The following is a 14,477-nucleotide window of genomic DNA, read 5'->3' on the forward strand; positions in this document are numbered from 1 at the left end:
AGTGAGTCTGTGGATGAAAGCAGGCCTTCGGAAAATATGCAACTACCTATTTTATTATGGGTGATGCCCTTTTCAGAAAGCAATATGGAATGGAGGATTACAGGCTATTTCCCAATGTGATTAGAATCCATGTTCTTCCTCCAAAGAAACCAGTAAGATTTTTTTATCTGCAATCTTTTCTCAAGCTGTGAGAAGGGCAAAGGGAGAAGGTACAAATGATCATATTGGGTATTTTTCTTTCCTGTTTGGAGTGTTTTAACAAGAGCCGTCTATGATACTGTGCAGCTGAAATTAACTTAAACAGAAACAGATTCTTATAAGATTCAAAGAAGCTGTCCTGAATTTCAGAGTAATTGTAGCTGCACTGTGCCTCCATGGAGCAGCCTCAGAGAGGTGTTTTGGAGAATCAACCCTAATATGTAACCACTTTTCCCATAGTTTACAAGCTGTTCCTTTTATCTTTTGCATGCAGTATAAGCACTACTAAGAATTAGATAGCATAAGCATCATTAAACATATGAAAGCAGGAATTGTCTGAAGAATAAAGACTGCACTTCTCATGTGTTGTAGTTCTGTTTCTATGCCAGAAGGATAAACTGACTTAGCTGAACTACCCTATTTCCCCATTCATATTCTTATCATCATGATTCAAACAAAAGCAACATACCAAAGAAGTTGAAAAATATCATTAGTATTGTTATGTCCTGAGCCTGTGCAAGCAGGCTTGGGGCATTGCAAACGGTCCCGGGCAGGTGCAAGTTGCCCGGGACCAGACAGGCTGTCGCCAGTACTTGTGCGCATGCGCAAGTACTGGCGCGCCAAAAGTTGCAGATTGACCCGGGGATGGCCTATATAAGAGGCCAGGAGTTTTGGGCGTTGCCGGTGTCTTCTAACTATAAAGCTGAACTAAGAATAAAGAGTTCCTGAGAACTACAACTGCTTCTCGTGTCTTGCCATTTCGCGAAGGAAGCAACACTGGCGATGAGGATGGGATTGCCTTACATCGAAGAAGAAAAGGTGTAAGCTTACCCGAGTGAGTCCTGAGCGGCAGGAACGGCGTTGACTCGGCAGCTACCCGCCAATCCAGCATGCATTCGGGGGTAGGCTGGCTGATAGACCCTTCCTTCTACAAAAATGGCAAAGATTGGAAGGCTTTCGGAATTCGACGTCTCACATCCAGAGAGGTGGGAGTCCTACGTAGCCAGGGTGGAAAACTACCTCAAGGTGAGCCAAGTAAGGGAGGATAGTTTAAAGGCTGCCACCCTGCTGTGCGTTTGCGGTCAAGACGCATTCGAAATCGCTGAGAACCTTGCAGCACCTGTTCCTCTAGATTCTGTCAGCTACGCAGATCTAAAAGAGCTACTGAAGGAGCACTTCCAGCCCAAGATGTCCATCATCGCGTGGCGCCACACCTTCGAGCAGAGAGATCAACGACCCGGAGAATCGGCCAAGGAGTACATCACCGCATTGAGGAAGGCCGCCAAACAATCAAGGACCTCGAAGAACGACTGAGGGACAGATTTGTATGCGGACTAAGGCATAGAGAGTTACAACAGAGACTTTTTGCCAAGGAGGACTTGTCTTTCCAAGATGCCTTGAGAGAGGTCACCGCAGAAGAAGCAGCGGGCGGCGCCATCAAGAACATGCGGCCGATCAGAAACAGTCCAGATGCTGCATCCGTGCACCAAGAAGAAGTCCAAAGAAACTCTGAGGAGGATCCTGACAAGGAAGTGGACCGTCTCCAACCCACAAAGGAAGGGAAACAAAAAGGAAGCTCTTCAGCGCTCCCCAAGTGCATCGGCTGTGGAGGTCGCCACAAGTTCCGCTCCGCTATCTGCAGGGCGTGCGGAAAACAAGGACACATTGCAGCTGTGTGCCTGGGCCGTCAGAAGGTACAACCTCAGGAAGAATTGCGCCTGAAAGGTACCAGGGGTCCCAGCCAGAATAGGGTGGGGTTTTGCGCTTCGCGAAGAAGCATCTATAGGACAGGCACACACAAGCCCATTAAGAAAATGGTGAAGCTACAAGGGGTTCCATTAACTATGGAACTGGACATGGGGTCTGCACTTTCAATCATTTCTATGCATACATTTAGGAAGATTTGTTCCGGCAGCGGAATCCAGGCCAAGTTGAGGCCTTCTGACATTGTGCTAACAGACTTTCAAAACTCCAGAGTGTGTGTTAAGGGGGAGGCCACCCTTAACGTGCAATATAAGGATTTTGAGGGTCCACTAGACCTATTAGTAGTAGGGGGTGAACGAACGAGTCTCATAGGACTCGATTGGTTTGAGGCCTTGGGGATACACGTCACAGGGCTCAACAGCCTACAAACACTCGACCTACAGGAAGTCTGCAAAGAATTTGCAGATGTTTTCAGCCCCCAGCTGGGCACATTCAAAGGACCCCCTGTGTCATTAAAGCTAGACCCCACTGTCACTCCCATTAGAATTAAAGCAAGAAGGGTCCCTTTTGCTTTAAAGAGTAAAATTGACACTGAGTTGGATAAACTGATCCAACAAGGAATTCTAGAACCTGTTGACTCCAGTCCCTGGGAGACCCCCATTGTCACGCCTCTCAAGGCAAATGGGGACATTCGCATCTGTGCTGATTACAAATGCACTCTGAATAAGGCATTGCAGCAACATGCCTATCCTGTTCCTGTGGTCAGTCATATTCTGGCCTCCCTCAAGGGGGGGCGTGTTTTTGCAAAGCTTGACCTAGCTCAAGCATATCAACAGCTGCCTGTTGATGATGATGCTGCTATAGCTCAGACCATTGTGACCCACAGAGGGGCTTTCAAGGTAAAGAGGCTACAATTTGGAGTAAATGTCGCTCCTGGGATTTTCTAAAGCGTAATGGAAAACACACTACGGGGTATACCAGGGGTTTGCCCCTACTTTGATGATGTATTAATTTCAGGAGACTCCATACACAATTTAGCTGAAAGGCTGAGGGCTGTCCTGTCAAGGTTCAGGAAAACAGGCCTCAAACTTAAAAAGGACAAATGCAAAATTGGGGTGCCTTCTACTGATTTCCTGGGGTTCAAAATTGATGCTGCTGGGATTCACCCTGCTGAATCCAAACTAAAAGCTATTATGCATGCCCCTAGGCCAAAGTCTAAGGCCGAACTACAGGCCTTTCTGGGCCTTCTGAATTTCTACAATTCCTTTCTTCCACATAAGGCTAGTGTAGCTGAGCCTCTTCACAGGCTATTAGATAAACAGGCAGTGTGGCAGTGGTCACAAACACATGAGGCAAGTTTCAATGAGGTCAAGGCCTTACTTACTTCTAACAGTGTACTTGCACATTTCAATGAATCCCTTCCTGTGTGCATCGCTTGTGATGCTTCCCCTTATGGGGTAGGAGCTGTACTGAGCCACCTCAGGTCTGATGGAACTCAGGTTCCTGTTGCATATTACTCCAGAACATTGTCTTCTGCTGAGCGTAATTATGCTCAAATAGACAGGGAGGCCTTAGCTGTTGTTGCTGGGATTAAAAAATTCCATGATTTTTTATATGGTAGGCATTTCACGGTCTTCACTGACCATAAGCCTTTGCTGGGACTGTTTACCACACGTAAGCAAACCCCCCAAATCATCTCCCCCAGGATGCTCAGGTGGTCTATCTTTTTGTCTGCATATGATTTTTCCCTACTTCACAAGCCTGGGAAGGAAATGGGCCATGCTGATGGCCTCAGTAGATTACCCCTGCCGGTAATAGAAGCTGACCCCGCGCCAGCCATCAATCTTCTTTCTATCCAAGCCTTGCCCGAGTCCCCTCTGAATGCCAGGGATGTAGCTGCTGAATCAGGCACAGATCACACACTTTCACGTGTCCTTTCTTGGGTTTTGTCTGGATGGCCTGAGCACTGTCCTGGTCCTGAGTTTCAGAGTTTCTGATCTAAAAGGAACGAGTTGTCCACCTCTCAGGGTTGTCTGCTTTGGGGAAGCAGAGTTGTCATTCCCACCTCAATGAGGACTAGGGTCTTAGGTTCCTTCCACGAGGGTCATCCTGGCATTGTACGAATGAAGGCTCTTGTGCGCAGCCATTTGTGGTGGCCGGGCCTAGACAAAGACATTGAAGCTAAGGTGCACGCATGCCACCTTTGTCAACGCTCACGCCCTGAAATGCCCCAAGCTCCTGTACATAGATGGGAGGAAACACAGTCTCCATGGTCTAGGGTGCACATTGACTACGCTGGGCCCTTTCAGGGTCAATTCTTCTTGGTCCTCGTTGACAGCCATTCAAAATGGCTTGAGGTTGTACCTGTCTCATCCACCACCACTGCAAAGACCATTCAGGTACTGAGGGGGATTTTTGCTGCACACGGGCTCCCAGACGTCATTGTGTCTGACAACGGCCCACAATTCACTTCCTCCGAATTTCAAGCTTTCTTGCAGGCTAACCTGATTCGTCATGCCACCTCTGCACCTTTCCACCCGTCCACCAACGGTATGGCTGAATGCATGGCTCGCATCACCAAGGACGCTTTGAAGAAACTGACCTACGGAGACTGGCATCACAGGTTGGCTGACTTCCTCCTTTCTTATCGCACCACACCATCCACTTCTAAAGGGAGAAGCCCAGCTGAACTTCGTTGGGGGTGCAAACTGACTACCAAGCTTGACCGGTTGCATCCGGACAGACTGCCTCCTTCTGTCTCTCACCCCAGGGCACCTAGGCAAGTACTTGTGGGTGCCCCAGTTTGGACTCGTAATTACGGGCCTGGTCATACATGGGTCCCCGCTTCTATATCCAGGGTCACAGGTCCTCTGTCTTACGAGGTGTCCCTGGAAAACAGTCGTGTCCTGCGTCGGCACATTGACCAACTTCGCCCTAGGTGGGACCTTCCCACTGAGACTCCTGGGTCTTTTCCAGGGGGGGAGGGGGAACCCTTTGGGCAAAGGGAGGGGCATGGAATGATGCCCATTATCAATGGGGAAGCTACAAACAGCCCATCTCAAGATTCCGCGAGTGCTCCAAACAGGAATTCAAGGAGCCCAACTAGATACCAGGCAGCAACGCCTACTCCAGCCAGGGAGTCCCCCGGGGGCATAATCACTACTCACCCGCATCACTCAGTACTCCAGTCAGGGAGTATACCCGGGAGCATCCCAACAATCCATACCCTGCAAGAGAGCTGGCACACACTCCTTCTAATTGGCCCAACACAACCCCTGTCCCCAGAAGGGGGCAAACACACAGGGAGGTGGTCGACTTCACTCAGGGGACAACTGAGTTTTGGGACAGTACTGAAAACCACACAAGCCTGGACACTGAACGGGATTCAGGGGACAGACAGCCTCCTGATAGGTCTTGGACGGACCTAGGAGGTTCTACAGGAACGCCCGACAGTGATAGCCACTTAGAAGGGCCAGAGAGCCTACAGCTAGGCGGGACAACCAGGTTACACAGAGAAAGAAGCCCTGGTCTGACGAGCCCGGTGGGCAAGCAAGCAGGCCAGGCAGTGGAGCACAGCCCTTGGGAACCACCAAGGCAAAATAGGGGGGACAGGCACGCATCACCCCTCAGTCAAAGGGTACTTGGCAAGTACCCAGAACTTGGGAGGTCACAGAGAGCAAGGAAATCTCCTAAGTATTTGGAGGATTTTGTAACTCTCTTGGCAAAACAGAGCTAGTAGAAAAGTAGAGCACTGAGGCTGATGGAAAATGGGGAATACCTGGTATTGGGGAGCATGGCACTACACTAAAGAAATGAGTTATGTGTTATTATGGTATGGGGAATAGTTTTAGCCCGGGGGGAAGGGGTGTTATGTCCTGAGCCTGTGCAAGCAGGCTCGGGGCATTGCAAACGGTCTCGGGCAGGTGCAAGTTGCCCTGGACCAGACAGGCTGTCGCCAGTACTTGTTCGCATGCGCAAGTGCTGGTGTGCCAAAAGTTGCAGATTGACCCGGGGATGGCCTATATAAGAGGCCAGGAGTTTTGGGCGTTGCCGGTGTCTTCTAACTGTAAAGCTGAACTAAGAATAAAGAGTTCCTGAGAACTACAACTGCTTCTCGTGTCTTGCCATTTCGCGAAGGACGCAACAAGTATATTCTGCAATCATGTTACATTTTTACAACTTAAAATTAGGAAGTTCTTCAAACCATTATTTGGTCTCTGCTGGCTCATTAATAGGCTGCTATTCATTGTATAATTGCAGCTTCTAGTTTAAAAAGGTAATTGATATAAGGGATACATGCATCTGCTGTCTTTCTATACTTTCAGCCATTTTCAAAAGCCATTCTGATTAATTTTGAAAATTAATTAGTTTCTTCTCCAGAGGAAATGTTATAGTACAAGTTTCACTTCTTCTGGAGCAGCTTCTGAATGTTGACAATGCCTGAGTTACCCCACCTTTGGGATTCCCCCCCCCTTAACTGCAGAAGCCAAGGCACCCTACTTTTCCACATTGAATGAGGGCTAAATTGTTACTTCCCCAGCTTACTTTCATTCTCTTTTCTCACTGAAAAACTGAAATGTGGCAAGGTGAAAAGTAAAGTTGAGAGCACTCTGCCAGCTATTTTCTGCTCTAGGACTCACTTCAGATGGATCACTGGTGCACACAGGAGGGGGAAAATGGGGACACTTGCAGGATGCTGCACTGCATAATGAACATTATGATGCTGATGATGGGAAAGGCAGTGTGTGTGTGTAAGGATCCTTTATGCAGGGATCTGGTGAAGAAGTGATGTTTTAATTTTTTTTTTCAAGCATGGATTGGGAACTGGAATGCTGAAGAATGAAACTACAATAATGGAAAATGAGTGGTGAGTTAAACAAGACGGACATGGTGAATCCAAATTTTATCAACTTTGTTTTTCTGAAAAATTAGTTACTGTCATTTCACATTCCATGTTTTATGTTTCAAATTATATGAAGTCTGTTTCTTTGCTTCTTCTCCTTCCAAGTGAAACTCCTGATTTGATTTCTAATCCACTGCATCAATTAACACTCAACAAGATGGAAAAGTTTCTCTTAGAAAAGAGATTTATCCTGTATTCTGACACCCATCTCTGCACTGGTACAAGATCAGTCTCTGCCCTCAAAGACACTTTGGAAAACAGATTACAAAACAAAACTGAAACATGATTGATGTTGCCATGTGTATGTTATGATTTCATTGGTCGAGTAAGCAGGGATGAAAGAGGAGAAGATCATCCAAATGTTTTCAAATAAGTTTGTTTTATAATCTCAAACTATTTTAGAGGTTTCTAGAGATACATATGCACACCATTGTATATCAATAAGAAAAAAAAAACTCTTGACAGCTCCATTGATTTTGCAATAAAGGATTGCCATATTAAAACAATATATATCATCTAATTATAATAAACAAATTATCAAACACTCTGAGTTATAAATTAAATGAATCATATTAATAATAGTGATAATGGATCATGTCAGCTTAAAACTACATGTATCTCAGAATTACCTTCTAAAATGACATGAAACAAATTGATAGTAGAAAAAAACATTATAAGAAAAAAGAAAAAGCTACATTACCAAAATAGGCCAATGCATATAGCAAAGAAATAATAATATGTCAAAATTAAACAGCCTACTTTTACAAAAAGATTGAGGACTGAGATTGTTTAATAATGCCCTTTTCAAAATGATTGGCTCTGTTAAAATGATCTATCTTTTTAACTGAATATTGAAAATGGAAACATTGCAGCTCCCTCCATTTTAATATCATCAAATGATAGCTATGACTTATTTATTAAAATATCAATTTCATTGTTTTAGCATCACATATGTATTGAGTGTATTCTTTGGAATGGTATACACATTGATTAAAACTGCAATAAATGTTTAATATTGGCTTCAATAATTATGCAACTGATAACATAAAAGAGAAAGAAAAATAAATCTATTTTCAACATTGACCCTATCAAGTATTTTCCCTCAAATGAAGTGTTTTTTGAAATGGTCTGTCAAAAGCTCTGTAAAGGGAATTAGCTAGAGTGACTAACACAAAATGACAGAGAGGGTTCTAATCTAATTTAATTATGCCACAATATTTATAATCCCACCTATAATTATTCTAAATGGAGACTGAAAACTGAAAACTTTAGCTCAGATTAGCATGTGTGTGTGTGTGTGTGTGTGTGTGTGTGTGTGTGTGTGCTTGCAATTATTTAATTATTTTTATGCAAGAGAGATTGATAAGGCTTTGCCTTGAAACACATATAAACAATAAAGCAAGGAAACTTTACATTAATACTGCATATATTCCATTTTTCCAAACTTCACAATGATATAAAGTAGCTAAAAGATTTCTGGATGAAACTAGAAATACAGCAATAATTTCTCTGATCTAATATAAACAAAATTGCAGTAGGACTTTACTTTTTTTAAAAAAAATAATCCTTGTATATCAACACTTTTACTGTATATAGAAACAAAGCCAAATATATTGACTGATCATATCTGTAACCTAAGAATGGCCTATCCTTGTAGTGTATAATCTTAAAACAAAGTGGCCCAACCTGTAATATTCTGGATTATTAAAACTGGCTGCATTTTCATGTGTTATGAAGGATACAGCTCTAGGAAATAATGGGCACTCTGAACAATCTTTCCTTTCTTGCTTTTGACCCCAGGTTCACAAGAGTAGGCTGTATGGCAGTCTATACTGATTGCTGCCCATCATTCATCCCACAAAAGGGCCAGAGAGATGGACTGGGGTTGAGTAAATCTAGAAATAGCAGTCCTCAGTTGCTGCCTGACAATATTAAAGCCAGAAAATAAAGCCTTCCTTTATTTGTATTTTAAAACATCAAAGCAGGCAAAAAAAAAAACCCACCCAGCTACACATATTGCTATGTGTATGAGAACACAAATGCAAATTATCGTAAATAAAAATAGAAATACACATTCTTGGCTTTATCTTAAAGCTCCAGCAGGACTGAAAAACCAGCATGCATTTTCAACAAGTACACTGTCAAGCACATCAACCCCATACAAGGGAGCACAGAGTATTTACAGAGAACCAAGAAAGCTCAAGAAAATACCCAAACCAACAGAATTGAATTTATATACTGTATGCACACTGAAGATCATTCCCCAAATAGTGCAAGAGGATTTTTTAAAATAACAGTTAAGTACCAAACATTCAACAAACTCAAATATAGTTTACACCTTTGTACTTTCACAAGCATAGATATCAAATACCAAGCACAAGAGCCAAGCCTAAGTCAAGTAATCAAACTGTTAGAGATAAATCTTTTTCAAATTATTACATTTGCTACATGTTTATTTGAAACTCTATGTTCTACTGATGCTGTGTTTTTCAAGCATCTTTAAAAATGAAACCTCATTTCATTTTTAAGGGCATCATGAAACTCAAGATACAAATCTTCCCAAAGCAGTTCAGAAAACATAGTAGTGCACATATAAATTTTTCATGTACCTGCCTTCCACCTGTTTTAAATAGGCAGGTAAAAGTCATAATAGCAATTTTCTAATTTTTATTATGCTCAAAAACCAGCATGAGGAGGATGAGGTACAATCAATTAAAACATAGAAAATACATCAACATGTAAATTATTATTACTATTATTAAAAGCTAAGGATATATGAAAGGATAGATAAAGGTATATAAAAAATCTAATAGGAATATAAAAGGAAGGGTAAGAACTTGGGTATACGGGAATGTAAAGGTTAGTATATGGCAGACTAAATCTCAATACACAGCACTCTAGATGCTTATTAAAATTGGTTTGTGACACAGGTTATCATTTGATGGAGCACTGCTATGCAGAACATGGCAATACTGTATGTTGTATAATTTTCGATGCTGGGGCCTTGAAGGGTCAATCTTAAAAAAAATGGATTGAACAAGTTTTAATAGGCTGAATTAGAAAAGGGACTCAAAGGGGCACCATATATATCTGTGTTGTTGGCTTGGTTTGAATTTGAGCACTGCAAGTATATAGTGGCTATCTCGTCTTGAGAAATTTAAGAATTGCAGATGTTTATCTGTGGATTTTCAGCAACATAATCCCTGTGAGGTGTTCTACTGTTTGTAGAATGAAAAAACACTCCCATGTATTTGAAACTTAATCAATCTTGTGGTCATCTGTCTTCCAGGAGTCTTAGCTTCTGGGCAAATGCCATAATTTTGGTATTATGATAACTGAATGTTAGCTGGTCTTACTTGCAATATTATGTCAATACTGGTTATTGAATTGGATCAACACAGCCATGATATATAATCTAAATGGGGGAGGGGGAAGAGGGCTTGATATTGCTCACAACATAGTGGGATAAGGATCCACAGGTCCCCTAGCTCTTCTCTAATTGAGAATGAAGTCCATTTAATAGCAGATCACCAGTCCATATTTCTTGGAGCAATATGAGGTCCTCTCTGGTGGGTGTAAACCACCCAGCCACATTCCAGTTTAGAAGGGTGACATTATGCTTGTCACTTGAATATCAAGCACAGGCACTGTGTGCCTGGGACCAGGTTGGTAATTTTACCAAGGCATCAACTTTATTATTTGATGGCAGAGGTGGTTGTCTCCCCTTCTGTAGGGGGAAGGGGCACCATCGGTTCGTGCTTTCCCTTCTCTGCCATCTGTTTATCCATTGGAATAATTAGTGCAGCATGGGTGGAAAATGTGGATCACTGGCAAGCAGGGATCCCAACTCTTTAGCACAGGAAGCATCTTTTTTAGTCTGTCCAATGACAGAACAGGTGAGGGGAGCTCTTTCTCCAAAGGCTAAAATTCCTGCATTGTTAATGGAGACCCCACAGATACGGAAACAGATGAAGATATACCTCCAAATACTTAGCTGAGGTTTGTTTTTGTTTACCGGGCAGTTTCTTTTGGGTATCATCTGCTTGGTGTTAAATGGCTTTCTTGAATATTGCTGGTGTGGAGATCTTAGAGGAATCATTATCAGCCTCACTTTCACTGCTATTAATGAAGAAGTCAAAGTAAGGTGTGGTTTTCTGCACATCTATTTTTTTTTTAAAAAAAATCAGTAATATAAACACACTTTTGTAGGCTATGAAGCTGTGTTGGACTTTCAGTTCTCCTCTTGAAAATAGGAGCAATTTTTGAAATATTTTAAAAATCACTGGGTATATTTTAAATGTTATAAAACTGGTTTCCTTTATGTTTTGGGTACATGCAATGATTTAAACTCTTCTACTTCTGCTCAGAGCTTTCTCATATGATTTGCACTCGCAATCTCTCACTGTCTTAGGTGTACCATGGCTGCAAAATGAAATCAGCCTGACGAAATGCTGCATTTTTCTAAAGAACTAAGTCAAACTAGACACAGTCATAACAGAGCTATTATCCCTTCCATCTATGTATGAAAAGGAAGCAAAAAATACTTATTTAGCATTTAAAATAATAGGCATGTAGGAACAGTGATTTTTCCTTCCTCTCTTAAAATGTACCTTTCTTATTGTACCTTTTCTTTACACCTGCCTCACAAATCAGAATGAGAAACAGAAAATTGGCTGGGTCAAAGGTTATATGCAGGTAGCATAGGAATACAGAATTCCGTTCTCTCGTACAAAACTTCTGTCTGATGGTTTTACATGCAAACAGAGCAGACACATGGCTTCTCCTCCTGCCTTCTCCAATCCCCAGCTTTGTTTTATTGCTTACTGTGCATATTTACAAGAATCATATGCATTCAACCTGGAGAATACTATCAGACAACATTCCTTTGCAAAAATACAACTCTTCAAAACACTTACTTTCTTTATATAACTGCCATGTTGATTGTGGGGCTTTTAAATTGAAAGAACAATTGAAGAAAATGGAATCTGAAGCGTTTTGCTTTTAGAACTAATCTCTTTGCCTATTTGTAAAATAGCCATAAAATAATATGCTTGTGTGCATATATACTGGTATGCAAGCTATTTTTAAATGGAAAACATCATAAAAGTACAGACGGTATGAAATTAAAACTGCTTGTAATAATAAAAAAAATGGGCCATGCAGGTTATGAAAAAACAGCTTTATTTTCGAATAGCTAGTAACTCAAAAATAGATTTATATATTTGCCAGGCTTTTCTCAGAGAATTAAAAAAAACTAAAGGTCCTATTGATATGATAATAAAAGGGGATATATTACTTTCCACTTGCCAACGTTTTAATAGACAGGTTAAGTACAAGTTAAGCTTTTTTGATATATTAATCACTTACTAAATTAAGTTAAATTGAACTGCTTAAAAAAAGGTTTGAAAAGTAATCCCCCACTGGTATTAATGCTAAGTAATATGAAAATATATTATTTTCCAGATTACTGTTTTAAACCATCAAGCAAATTTAAGTATAAGTTTAATTTAATTCTGCCAAATGCTCATCCACCCAGCAAGTCCAGCCAAAATTTTTAATTTTCATCAACACTCCGTTTCCTCTATTTTAAAATTTAATATGATTTTATCACCATTTCCTTGCATTAACTCTGATAAAATTTAGTATTACTTGACCAAAGCATATGACATTAATTTGAGAATATACTGTATAATTATGGACATATATAGGTCTGTGAGTGTGGGGTAGCCAGAACTACTGAAGTTTTGATTTTCTATTTCCCTCCCTCCCTCCCTCCCCTTCCCTTAAAATTTAGCCCATTGAATGAGATGATCCCCATAACTCCTTCCTTTAATTATAGGCAATCATGAAGAGGAATAATGTTTAAACTTGCTGCAAAATAAACTTTGCTGCAGTTCTCACAGAACTCAAAGAAATAAACAGGTGATATTGCTTTATCAAATCAGGATATAATATAAAATGTCCCCACACCATACCAAAGAACCTCTTGGTTAAATAATGAATTAAAATTAGTCTCTGAAAACTTGTTCTTGAGAACTGAGTGTTTTTTAATTATTTTTTCTTTTTCTCTTTACAAAAAACAAAATACAAAGTACATTTTTCTTTTTTCTTAACAATACTATGTCCTATATCTCTTACATTTATTTATACTTATTTACATTACTTCTCATACTTTTTTATTCCTCAGTTCTAATCAATTGTAATACCTGTCCCATATCTCATAAAATTCTGTAACTTCCTTGTCTTTTATTTCTAAAGTAAGTTTGTACATCTCAGCATATTCTAGTATCTTGTAAATAATCATTACATTTGTTGGTATATTTTCCCTTTTCCAGCATTGCATATATGCAATGCGTGCAGCAGTTATTATGTGTATAATGATGTATTGAAGTTGTTTTTCCATCTTTGGTTTGATTATGACTAATAGGAACATTTCGGGTTTAAGTTCAATTTGTTCTTTTGTTATTTCCTATATCCATCTCCTTATCTGCTCCCAATAAGTCTTTGCTTTGGGGCATTGCCACCACATATAATAAAATGGTCCATGGTTATTTTTCCATTTCCAACAGTCTGGATTCATATTTTTATATATCTTAGCCAATCTCGCCGGTGCTAAATGCCATCTATAGAACATTTTATATTGGTTTTTTTTGTATGCGGTTGACGACATTAGTTTGTAATTTTTGTTCCATACTCTTTCCCTTTCATCTAATTTTATATTTCTACCTATATTTCGTACCCATGCTAACATTGGACCCTTTACTATTTCTTCCTCCAGTTCAACTTCTAATAAAAGTTTATAGGTTTTTGTTAAAAACGTTCCTTTCTTGCATGTCAATATTTTATCCAATTGCTGTGGAGTCCGACTTATTCCATACTCTTCCATATCTTTGCTATATTTTGATTGTATCTGTAAATATGGCCACCAATCAATCTGCTTATCATCTCCTATAAAAATTTCCCACAGATTGATGTCAAAAAAGCTGACCTGCAATTCCCAGACCTTTCTCTTTCCCTTTCTGAAGACAGAAATGTTTACTAACTTTCAGGGACCTGACATTTCAACAACTCTCCAAATCTGTCCAGGAAATGTCAAGAAAATATTTTAGAACACCTGAATTATACATAGATTATTATCTAGAGTTTTGTGTGAGCACTGCCAATATTTTAGGGCATTTTGATGTTTCTTTCTTTCTTTTTTTTAAAAAAATGTACATTTCCTTTCCCACATAATTCAAAAATGAAGAAAGGCAGGATATAATTTAACAAATAATAACAAATATTTTATTTATTTATTTTCCTATTTATTTATGAGGGATTTATTGCCGCTCTAAAAATCTGGGTGATTTGAAAAGTGAGGGGCAAACTTTTGGAGAGGACACAATTATATCCACTAGGAAAATGGATCTCTCTCTCTCTCTCTCTCTCTCTCTCTCTCTCTCTCTCTTCCACTCCACTTTCCTTCTTGTGAGGCATTTCTACAGCACTAACATAAAATAAGTTTCCTTGAAAACTGATTTTTTATTAAATTCTCTATTTCTTTATTTAAAAATAATATTTAGTAACATTTACACAGCCACTCAACTTAAACAAGGTGACTTTGGGTAGCTTGCAGAAAAAAATATTAACAATATATATATTTATTTTGAAATTGTCACTGAAGGGAGCCAAA

The 14,477-nt window shown here is 40.2% G+C and overlaps 1 protein-coding gene across 2 annotated transcripts in view; it reads right to left on the bottom strand.

The window, feature by feature from the left end:
- CNTN3 (contactin 3) overlaps positions 1-14,477 on the bottom strand; it is a 166,557-nt gene that overhangs the window by 29,737 nt on the left and 122,343 nt on the right. The gene's annotated exons all lie outside the window — the stretch shown is intronic.

This window comes from Crotalus tigris, unplaced genomic scaffold (genome assembly GCF_016545835.1).
Source record: "Crotalus tigris isolate CLP2741 ecotype Arizona unplaced genomic scaffold, ASM1654583v1 scf7180000017625.6296891, whole genome shotgun sequence".
Classification (NCBI taxonomy): domain Eukaryota; kingdom Metazoa; phylum Chordata; class Lepidosauria; order Squamata; family Viperidae; genus Crotalus; species Crotalus tigris.